General features: G+C 41.9%; 1 pseudogene across 1 annotated transcript; it reads right to left on the minus strand.

The window, feature by feature from the left end:
- Positions 1-6,610: 6,610 nt before the first annotated feature.
- LOC307113431 (transducin-like enhancer protein 7) lies at positions 6,611-7,938 on the minus strand (annotated as a pseudogene). The gene has a single exon. The product of its transcript is annotated as a transducin-like enhancer protein 7 (transcript).
- Positions 7,939-11,638: the final 3,700 nt, after the last annotated feature.

Below are 11,638 nucleotides of genomic sequence, written 5' to 3' on the forward strand. Positions count from 1 at the left end.
TCTCTCTCTTTTCTCTCTCCCTCTCCCTTTCGCTCTAACAACAACAAAAATAATCAGTTTAAAAAGATAGTAGAACATGGAATATGATCTCATTTTGGCTTTATTTCCACGACCTAGAGTTTTTCTAGAACTGCATCTCATTTAGCCTTTTTCTAAATACTCATATTTACTCCTGATGCCACATAGCGCAAAGCTAAGCATACTGACTGACTAGATGGTAAAGACTGACCTTTGCCAGACCTTAGGGGCGGGGTTAAGCAGGGAAAGTGAATGACAAAGATCCTGAAAGATCCAGGTGAGGAAGAACTGAGTTCAAATCACATAGAGACGACTCTGAGAATTGCATTCCCAATTTTCCTCTCAAGTTTCATTCAACCAGAAAGGAGCTGTTAAATTCTGCATCTGCATGGCTTGCCTAATATTTCTGTAAATCAGCTCAGTGGAGGTAGTATGGAATAGCAATTAGGAGGAAGAACCTTGACGTCAGGCAGATAGGCATCCCAGCTTTGGCTCTGCAAAGCCCTAGTTTTATACCTTGAACGAATGAACTGTAAGTCACAGTTTATTTGTAAATTGGCATAATAATAGTGCCTTGCTTGGAGCATTGTTGCAAGGGCTAATGAGTGCTTAGTTTTTTAATAAATCACACACACACATATATACATACTCTAAACTACTAGGTGTGCTGGATCAAATTCATACAACCACTAAATTCCCTAAGAAAAGAAATCGCCAACCAGCTCCCAGAAGAATACATGCAGACCTGACTAAATCCACGTTTTAAAATAGACTCTTACTCCAGTGACTTGTAAAATGCTGTAAACCGACATTTGTACTCTCTAAGTAAGTGGTACTTGATCTTCACAGTGATCCGCCTCCTGAATCATCAACAATTTAGTCATGTCCATTTAGTTTTAGTGTCTAGTGAATTATATTCTAAAATTTCTTTTTTAAATTGGTAACCCAAATAAAGTTTTTTGGGTAATCTTCTGTAAAATGGAATACCTTCCTTAAATAGAACAACCCATTCTGTGACCAAGTCAAGAATTATATAGACCAAGTACCTAGAAATCTTGCTATGACAACAATTGGGGGAAAAAGTAACTCTTTGTTATTGACCAACGGAATTATTTTCAACACTGATGATTGATACTTTCCAATAACTAGAAAACATTTCCATTTGATTGAATTTGACAGACATTTGCGGAACACACCATGAGCCCCTAGTTCTCAAGGACCTCACAATGCCATGAGGGAGACAAACAGGTCATTTAGAATTTCCACCAAGTGTTAGCAGTGCTATGATGGAGACAATAGGACTATTAGAAATGTCTCGACTTTTGAAATTTTTGTAATAAAAATAATCTGGCAAACCTCAAATTTTAAAGTGCTTTTGGAGGAAATATCTGTATATATGTTGAACCTGTCCAATTTTACAATTTCTGATTATTTTAGGGCTACTGGATTAGATAAGTGATGGGCAGGTCCACACACAGACATAGTATGTGTTCACCAGAGTGACTACCTTTAACTCCCCTGAAGAAAAGGCCTTGAAGGTTTCTGGGAATGAGATATTGGCATCTGTCTCCCAGAATCAGGATGGTGCTGGGCACCGGAGCCGGCCAGTGGTGTGTGAGGAAGGGACTTCAAAGGCACAACCCCTAGCCTGGATTGGAGCCCCCACTTCTGTGGGGTGAGCAGTGTGCTCCCAGGCCTCTGCCTCCTCTATGAGAGCATCCACCACCTCGAGGTGTCGCTGCCTGTCTCTGGTCTGCCTCTCCTGCCAGACTGGCATCCTAGAGGACAGCGAGCTTGTCCTATTTATTTGCAGATCCACCGTTGCTGGCATAGCACCTGCTTCAGTGAGCACTCAATAAATGTTTGTTGAAAGAAGAATGAACAAACATTATAGGCAAAGTGTATAATCCAGGGATTGTAATCAACTCTAAGCTAATTCCTAGTCAATTTCTAGCAGTGGCTTATGGCCATATTCAACCTTGCATTAGAATGATTTATGATGCCTGGCTTAACACAATGACAATAACATACTCAATGAAGTAATAAATGAATTGTATTTTAGGCATGGTCAATTGTCAAACTAGAAATTAATTTAATTCAGAGTTTTGGTTTTTATCAATAATACTATCACATAGAAATATTTTAGGAGCTCAGAGTCATGCTATAGCATTCAACCACTTACAATTCAAGCAGCTTTTATTTCCTTGAGAACTTTAATTGAGGAACAACCCTGTCTTCAATTAAACTTTTAACTTTAGTAAGTGTGGTTTATGAATTTATTCATTTTAATTGCTATGGACATTTATTTAGCATCTGGTTTTGTAACTACTTAAATAAGCAGGTTTTGCTGTAATAAAATGTGTACATTTGTCTTGAGTGGATAACATCATTTTTTATGGGAGTGTATCTTCTACAATGCAATTAATGGCTTCTATAGTAACTGGTTTTCAAAATGTATATAAAATTATGATCCCAAAAGACATTTGCTGTAGAAAGATATGAATAGATAGAAGTATATAAATTGAAAGATATTAAATTTTTTTCTCCTTGGAACCCTAATGGTATTTCTATTATATCATTTGCAAACAGTCATATGCTTTGGGGGAAAAAAGGTAATTTATGGAGTGGAATCCCCAAACCACATGGTCCTCTCTCATCTCACTTCCTCTCTTATCCTTAACCTGCCCCATTTTCATTCCTGTACCCACGTGAGAATATTGTAGTCACAGACACACCTGATGATCAGCTATTAGAAAAATGGTAAATTTTATTATTTTTCATTTCTGGTAACGAAGGTGAAGATGGAGTGGTAAACTTTATAATTGAGTGGTCTATTTTAGGTGATATTTGCATGTTGAAATATATGTGTATATAGTCATATACACATATGTAATAGTCCACTTTCAGGGACACATTGAAAGCCATTTCCAGAAATCTTCCATTTTATGACCATTTATTGGGTTCCTTGTCTCCTCCTGGTATTTATTCCTTCTACAGCTTCCTGTCGTCTTGCCTAAGAGAGCACACATGTCAGCAGCAAACTCATTTGGTCAAATTCCCATGAAACACAACTAGGGACTCTAAAGAGTTAGTGTTTGAAAAGAATTCATGACCGACCAAAGTGCTGGGTTGTTGTTGTTGTTTTTCTTTCTGGAGAGAAATGGTGAGTTAGAAAGGAGAGTGATGAGAAAGAGGGTAACATTCCCAATGGAAAAATGCATTTAAGAGACCTTGCTTAGTTTCTATTTGCACTCCCATCTTCCCTCCTTCAGATCCCAGGAAGGAGTTCTAGGGATTGTTTGCAAACCAGTTTAAAAGCATCTTGAGGGTTTTCAGGCGTGATCTCAAAAACCTTTACCCCAAAACAATCTGCATGCATATGAGAAAAGATGGTGATGGGTGTCATTAATTGAGACCAGAGGAAAACAAGTTTGGCCACGCTATGCTATTTGTTTTCAATGGTTTTCTCAATTCCCTAACACCCGAAGAGTATTTTAATTGTTGCCTCTCCAAAGCTCCTTTTGATCCCTTTCACTTGTGCTGCCTGCAGCCTTGTTTCTGAAATTTATACTATGTCAGAAATCCTAGATTAAAAACCTAGCAGTATGGCTTGATACATTTAGCTATCTTTCTCTCTAGGTGTTCGACACCCTTATTGAGGGTCCATCTTGTCATCTGGCCATCTGTGTCTATGTAGATGTGTGCAAGTCACACACACACACACACACACACACACACACACACACAGACCAGGAATTGACTTCGGTGCCACTTTGCATCATCACCCCTATTAGGATTATCTGAGTATAGGAATTGTGGGTAAAAGAAGATCTATTTCTTTTCCAAAGGGTGAGAAAAATGGGAGGGTGTCAGGGAGAGGGAGAAGAGAGAAAATAAAGTGTGTGTGTGTGTTTTGGGCAGGGGGAGGGAGAAAAAGAGAGGGGGAATATGAGTGAGTGTGGAGGGAGGAGGGGAAATGAAAGGATATTATATATTTTTTTGTATCTGTCATTTCCCTGCTATCTCCCATATGACTTCTTAATCCATCAGAATGCTGGGAAGATAATGTTTTGGGCGAAATAACATGAGAGAGAGGATAGACTCCCAAGGACCAATATCTTTATTGCTCGGAGGATAAACGGATTATGTCAGCCATTTTCTGTTGCTGACAGCTTTTCTTATTAACCGATTTTATTTTTTAATCTTCCAGGGAAGAAATATGGTTTTATGTCACAATAAAACGCCGGTCACATCTAATTCTGCCCTCAAACAAACAGATTTCTGAAAGCCTTGCAGAGAAATTTGAAATAACTTTAAAGAGGGGGTTTTTGGATAAAGTCTTTATCCAGGGGCTTGTTCAACTGCAGTGTAAAAGGTTTAGAGAGAGAGGAGAGGAGAGGGGAGAGAGAGAGGAATAGACGGAGGGAGGGAGAAGGGAAGAGGGAGAGAAGAAAAGGAGAAAGGAAGACCCGCACAGCGGGTTTTGCTTGGTGATCTCTCTTCGAACCCGCACCAGCATAGTCAGGAAACTGCCATTTGGATGAAGGAGGCCTGGGCAGGTGAGCAGAGGGGAAGTGAGCCTTCTTGGAGCGTTGGGTTTGGGAGGCTGCTTAGACACACCCCCCTGAAACAGACACTTGTGCCCAGTTGTCCCGGAACCATTAGTAGTTGATGGCATCTGTTAAGAACCATAAACAAATCAATGTGAGGCATTTAAAGCTCAGAGGCAATTCTAGCCTTTTCTCCATGATTCCTTTGCCAGGAGATTTCAACCTGCTTGAGGATTTAGGTCCTGTGTTCCCCCAAGAAAATCTTCTGTCAAACACCCCAGACAGCTCCAGCCTTTGCTTGCTTGGGTCGGCTCGCAGCAAGCACATCAGCATCACTAATATTAAAAAAACACCGCTCGTTTCTTCTCTTCTGTTTGGCACAAAGCAATTTAGCCAGACAGGGCCCCTTGCCCACCAGGGGCTTAGCCCAGAAAACGTCCTTAATTTGTGCCTCTCGCTTTGTCCAGCGCTCTGCTCACTGCAAGCCCCGTTACCTTGATTGATAGTGATGGCCCAGTCTTACATCGCGCCCTGCGGCAGGTGTCGGTGATATAGAGCACTTTAACAATCTGTTAAAAATAAATCGCTTGGATTTTCTAAGGTGTTGTTTTGTATAAGAGAAACTGGCTTTTCAAGAAAGTATTCTGAAACCTGGGGCAGTTTGGGAACTTAAAACTTGTCCTAAGGCAAGTCAGCCAAGCTAAGCACCTCCAGCTGTGAGAAGAGCAAGGTTCTCAGAAACAGGCTGAGCTAAACATCTTACCTGGGGGCCAAGAGTGGATTTTCCTGCCTCGTTTCTTTACCTGAAGAAACAGAGAACTGGTAGAATGGAGAGAAAAGGTCGTTTGAAGTCTTCCCATCTTGAAGTAAAATGTATGCTAGGACCTGCCAGGAAGTGCTTTGACTCTAAGCTGTGATTTAAAAATTATTACCTTTTTTACTATGCATAGATCTCCCCCCTCCCCCCAAAAAAAGTAATTATATTTAAATAAAAATGGGCTAAATGCTTGTGTTAAAAAATAGACTAAGTTTGAAAATTCTATGTGCCATTTACAATAGCTACATTTAAAACATAAAATACAGAAAGATCGACAGTAAGCAAACAGTTTTATTGGCTTTGATGTATGTGTATAACTGTGTTCAACACACCAATCAACACTTAGAACGTTTTTATCAATCCTGATCCAAATGGATGGTGTCCCTGAAGCTGCCACCACACCATCTGGGCAGACATTTGTGGTGGCCCAGCCGGCAGCCCAGGTGAAGAGACGCCGGTGTATAGGTAATGAGCAGGTTATTTGACATGGGAAGAATAACTATTATATTCTGCTTTTCTGTCTATCAAGCACTTTCACGCATATCATCTTAGCATAGCCTTCCAGATGACAAAGGTAATGACAGTAGTATGAATAACAACAGCACAATAAGCACAGACACTGATTTATGTATTTTATGTCAAGCACATATATCATTATATTTAATCCTCCCAACAACTCTTTAAGGTCTGTACATTTTATAGTTGAAGAAAGTGAAGCAAGGAGAAGTTAAGTAACTTGCCCAAGATCACACAAGTAAGTGTTAGAGTCTGATACTCTGCCTCCAGAAACTGTTTTCAACTAAACACTTGAAGCCTGGGATGGGCAGATGACATATTAACAAAAATCGCACAGCCAATTCAACCTACCCCTTCAGCCTCGTTCTCACTCTGTGCCCCCACCCTGTACACCTCCCACTCCATGCCTCAGACCCAGAGCTAATTGCTCTCTGGGCTTGCCATCACCTTTTAGGCCTCTGTGCCTTGTTTTGTTTTTTGGTTTTTGCTTTTCTATTTTATTAATTATAAGGGCAAGTTTCCCCAGCAATCAGTGGTGGGGAAATAACAAAATAAAAAACCCTAAGCTGTATAATAAGAACCTGGGAATACAGGCTAGGGGTGTATTTTGGGGGGTGGGGGAGGAGGGGAACAGACAGATGACCTGCCATGGAGGAGAAAGTGTAGGTGGAGGAGGTGTTGGAAGTTGTCCAGCACCCAAAGTCACCCCTCAGCATGCTGGCCTTCTTTGGGTCTTCACCAGGAGGACCATGGCGCGCAACCTGCAATACAAGAGCACAGCAGCCCAGTTCTTGGAGGCCGTGGCTGGATACTGGTTGTCGGAGGACACATCAATGTCTGTAGACTTCTCTTCCTGAAACAACCTTTGTAGAAAAGGTGCAGCTAAGCAGTGGATTGACTCGTCCAGGGTGGTCACAAAATAGCTCCCACAGGAGGCAAACTTGAGGTGGTGGTGGTGGACGTATCTATGTATGATGGCCTTGAACTTCTCCTTCCGGTGCATGTGATATCACTCGTTCGCAGGCCCACTAACACCCATTCCTCACTGGGGTCATGGGTAATGCTGAGGATCTCATGGTGTCGACTGTGTTGCTGCAGCTTCTGGTAGCTCTTCAGGTCTCAGGAATACAGGCTGGTGTCTGCACCTCTGGAGCCAAACGCATTGCCCATGATACCCACACATCGGGACCCATATTCAGGAACTTCATGCTTCCTGATCAAGATTTAGTTCTTCAAACCCCAAATCTCAATGAATCCTTTGAAACAAGCCAAAAAGCAGATCTGGGCATTGGAGGAGATGGCCAGAGAGTGGCATTTGGGGCTTGTGGAGGCAAGCTGTGTCTTGATATGGGGTGTGGGTGCCAGATCCCAAAGAGTCAGGGTTCAGGACAGACCCCCAGTGATCAGGCTCTGCTCTTTGGGGAACACCTTATAGGTGAGGACACAATTCTGATGGTCCTGAAAGTTCAGCTGAACCTGAGGGGCCTTGTTCCTGGTATGCAGAGCACTCTCATCCCACACCCTGAGGTAGTCATGACCACACGTGTACATACGATTGAGCTGCTGATGGCAATGGCACAGACTTTCTTACTGTGATGGAGTATGCCAACCTTCTGGGATGCACGTGGGGTCTCCTACCTACCCACCACTTTATCTGCTAAGAGGGATTTCTCCGAGGAATGACCATACTTCTTTACTGGGAGGAGGTGAAAGACAAGGCTGGCCAAACTCAGATCCTGGTAGGCTGGAGCCAGACTGTCCTTCTCCTGGCTCCCATCAGAGAGCCAGCAGGCCTGGAGCTCAGACCTGTCTAGCCCTGGAAGGCCCACTGCTGCTCATCTCCTGATAAACTGGGCCATGTTGTACTGGGGAACCTGGGGGTCACTGGGGTGTACCATGCACCCCATCCAGTTGGGACTATGCTTGATGCCCATGCTGGGAGGAAATGTCAGAGCATTCTGGCTCGTACCTCTTTTCCTCAGGTTCATCATAAATTCCGAGGATACTGAATGAGGTCTCTTCCTTCTCTCCACTCATGTTCTCAGATTGATAAAAAGCCTGGGCCACCTGGTTCTAGGGCTTGAGAAATGGGCCCATTAAACAGATGCTGGATTCCCAATTCATCCTGATCCTCTCTGAAAGCAGAAGGTCAAACCCTGGGGATGGGAAGTCGGCAGAGCTGAGAGCTAGCTAGTGCTAAGAACCCCCACCCCTACCTCTGGACCCTCTTTTCCACTCCTAGGAACTTGCCTCTGTGCCTTTGTTCTTTCCTCATCTTCTATTGGACAAATCTCACTCATCTTTCAAGGCTCAGCTGTATTAACACCTCCTCAGTGAATTCCCCTTGAAACTCCATGTGTGGTTTGTTCCTTTCCTGGCATCCCTTTACTACCCCACTCATCTCATTAGCCGTGTCCTTGTCTTTCCCAATAATTATGAGCCCCTCAAGGGCGGAGGCTGTGTTTTTGCCTTCTTCTGTTTCTGGTGCCTAGTACTGTGCTTGCCAAAGGGCCTAGTTGAATGGTGTTCACTAAAATATATTAAGGCTTGGATCTTCACTTTTAAAGGGGAAGAGGTGCTGTGTTTATCTCAAACCTCTGGTTTGTGCCTCATCACTTGAAACCCTTGGCTGTGAGACACCTGCACCAGCTGCTGGTGCTGTGCTTGGTTTAGGAGTTCCTTTTCTGAGAGACAAATCCTATCCTTTCAAAAGACTTAGAGTTGCTAAAGTTCCAAACCAGAGTATAGAAAAATGTCTCAATGCAAGATATTTTTTTATTTACAATTCTGTAACGAAAAGAATATGGCCATACCTGTTTGGCGTCATTGGGGACCCAGCCTTCTGCTAAAGAGCCTTCACCCAAACTTTGCAAAGTGTGGCTAGAAACTTCTTAAAATGCTGCACACCTTTATCCTGCTCTTCACTTTCATGTGAGCACCTCCTGAGCAATTTTATAACGTACTTTAATTCGGGATTTTATATCTGACATCCTTCATCCAGTGTTCTATAGGACATTAATAGGGGCAGGAAAGGGATAGATACAAGGTCAAATAAGCACGAAAGTGATGTTTACGTGAGTTTCTTGAGAGAAGTACTTTACAGAGTGTCTATTGTTTGTGTTTCATTTATTTATTTATTAAAATAGGGGACCCATTTTGGAGAGGCTCCAATGAACACCTCCTATAATAGTGTGTTTGTCCATCTTAAGCATAAACATCCTTGACTCATTTTCCATCTCAAAGGATATTTCTAATTGGTGCTTTCAAATATAAAACAATGTTGACCACAACCTGCATTGGGTTATGCAGTCTCTGAGGACTGGAAACTTTCTGGCTCTTATTAGAAGTCTCAGTGGATCTCTAAGAAACACCAATTGGCAAACAGGTAATGGAGGGTGGTTCTCGGGCTGACCTACAAAGGGAAGCTACTATGAGAGGGTCTGATTGTTGACTAAGATACCATGGTATGGAGTCATGCAGAAGCCAAATGTCCTGGGCTCACAGCAGCCAGATGAGCTTGGTGTGAGTCTCTGATGCATTTACAACACGGAGAACCATCTGTGCTTTTTCTGAAGACAGAGGTGCAGATGGCTGTCACTGGGTTCTCTTGCATTTGTCTCTCAATCAACAGTCCATAAAATGCATCACTGGTTGAGAGCTTATATTTTCTTTTTGTTAGAAATGGAGAAGATCAAGCCAACAGTAATATTTCACAGGATTGTTGAGATGACCAAATGAGATAATGTCTTGAAAGCACCATGCACAGGGCTGGGGATATAATAAGTATTCAATAAATGGTGACACTTATTAAAAGCCACAATAATTATAATAGTGATCATAGCAAAGCTTGTGCACTACGTTATTTGGTCATATCGCCCTTTGCCACTTTGTAGTTCCTGGTACATAGTAAGCATATAGTAATAAAAGTTTATTGAATGAGTGAGTACTAACTAGCTTACATGTCCTCTGACTTTATGGACCAGTTCATGTCAGTGTACTTATGAAGACAGGTTTTCTTTTTGTTTCTTGTGTAGTGCCTGGGATCTTAATGTATTGCTGTGTTAATTTCCTAGAGTTGCCATAACAAATTACCATAAAGTGATGGCTTAAAACAACAGAAATTTATTCTCTCACGCTTTTGGAGGCCAGAAAGCCAAAATCAAGGTTTCTGCAGGGTCAGGCTCCCTCTGAAATCCGAAGGGCAGATTTCTTCCTTGCCTCTTCTGTTTCTGGTGGTAGCCATTGATCCTAGTTTTCCTTGGCTTGCAGCTGCATCATGCCAGTCTCTGCCCCTATTATTACATAGCATTCTTCCGGTGTGTCTCTGTCTTCACAGGGTTTCCCTCTTCTAATAAGGGCAGCAGTCATATTGGGTTAGAGCATACCTTAATGACCTCATCATAACTTGCTTACATTTGCAAAGACCCTGCTTTCAAATAAGGTCACATTCACAGGTACTGGGGTTAGGACATGAACATATCTTGTGGGGACATCACTCAACCCATAACAATCTCTACCTCTAGGCTTATTAAGAAAGTGAAATGATGTGTCCCTGAGGTTTAAGCCATTGTTAGTTAGGTTTTCTGTCATTAGCAAATGCATTCTAATTAATATAACTTGGGAGGGAATGTAGTCGCAAGATTGCTATGAGGACTAAGACTGAACTAATACAGAATGTAGGATGAACCAGGACTGAGGCATGTACTCACCTGTCCCTGGGACTAGAGGCAGAGAGAAACTGGAGGCAAAGTACTGAGATTAACACCACCAGAACCACATGTGAGGGAAGGGAAAGACATTTCTCCAAAGGGAAGGTGGACGAGGGGTACAATTACCTGAAGAGGCAGGAAAGAATGTTTGGGAGGCCAAAACAATGCACGCCAACTCTACAAATTAAATGTCTAACTGTGGGGGAAAGCTATCATTAATAGACTTTTATCCAGCTATTGAACGTGTGTTTATGCACAAATCTGTAATAGCATGTAGAAATGTTTATAATAACTCTAATAGAAAAGCATACTCAAGATTACTTTCCAAGTTTTCTTAAATAAAGATGATACCTTAAGAAAAGTTTTAAGACATTACATATAAGCAGACAAGTCAATATTATGCTAGCTATTGTAAGAAGTATGTTACTTTTGTTGGTATAACACTGAATGATTTATTTAGAACAAATAATTGATCCAAAATTTATGCAAAACTGAACTTGAAAGTGAGACATCTGGCATGTGAAAAGAATCTTAAGGAAATGAAGAGGTGTCCAGCGCAAGAGTTCTGACAGAGTTCACAAAAGGTGTGAAGGTAATAGGGGACCTCTTAGAAGATGGTGGATTAAAAACAGGGCTGAATTCCTCCTCCTGGTTACTGTAACAGAAAAGCAATAGCATGATCTGATAAAATGAAGATCAATAACCCCCCAGTGTAGGCTTAGGAAACAATGAACAAGTCTAAGTAAGTGCACTGACCCCGATTCAATTCAGTGAGACTGCAACACCCGCTGAAGAAGCTACCAGAGAGGCAGCACCGACTCCTGAAGGGGCTTGAATGAGTCGATAAGTTTAAAAGAACTAAACAATGATTTCTAAAAATGAAGCAAATTGCAAAACGGAAGGACCGCAAAAATGTAAAGAGTAAAGAGTAAAGAAGGGTCACAGGAGGTTAAGAGCAAAATCACGTCTAGAAGCCCAGAAACTCAAGGGCTGAAGAGAGATGGAAAACCACACACATAGAAGAAATT

Source organism: Cnephaeus nilssonii (genome assembly GCF_951640355.1).
Source record: "Cnephaeus nilssonii genome assembly, chromosome: 17".
Lineage (NCBI taxonomy): Eukaryota > Metazoa > Chordata > Mammalia > Chiroptera > Vespertilionidae > Cnephaeus > Cnephaeus nilssonii.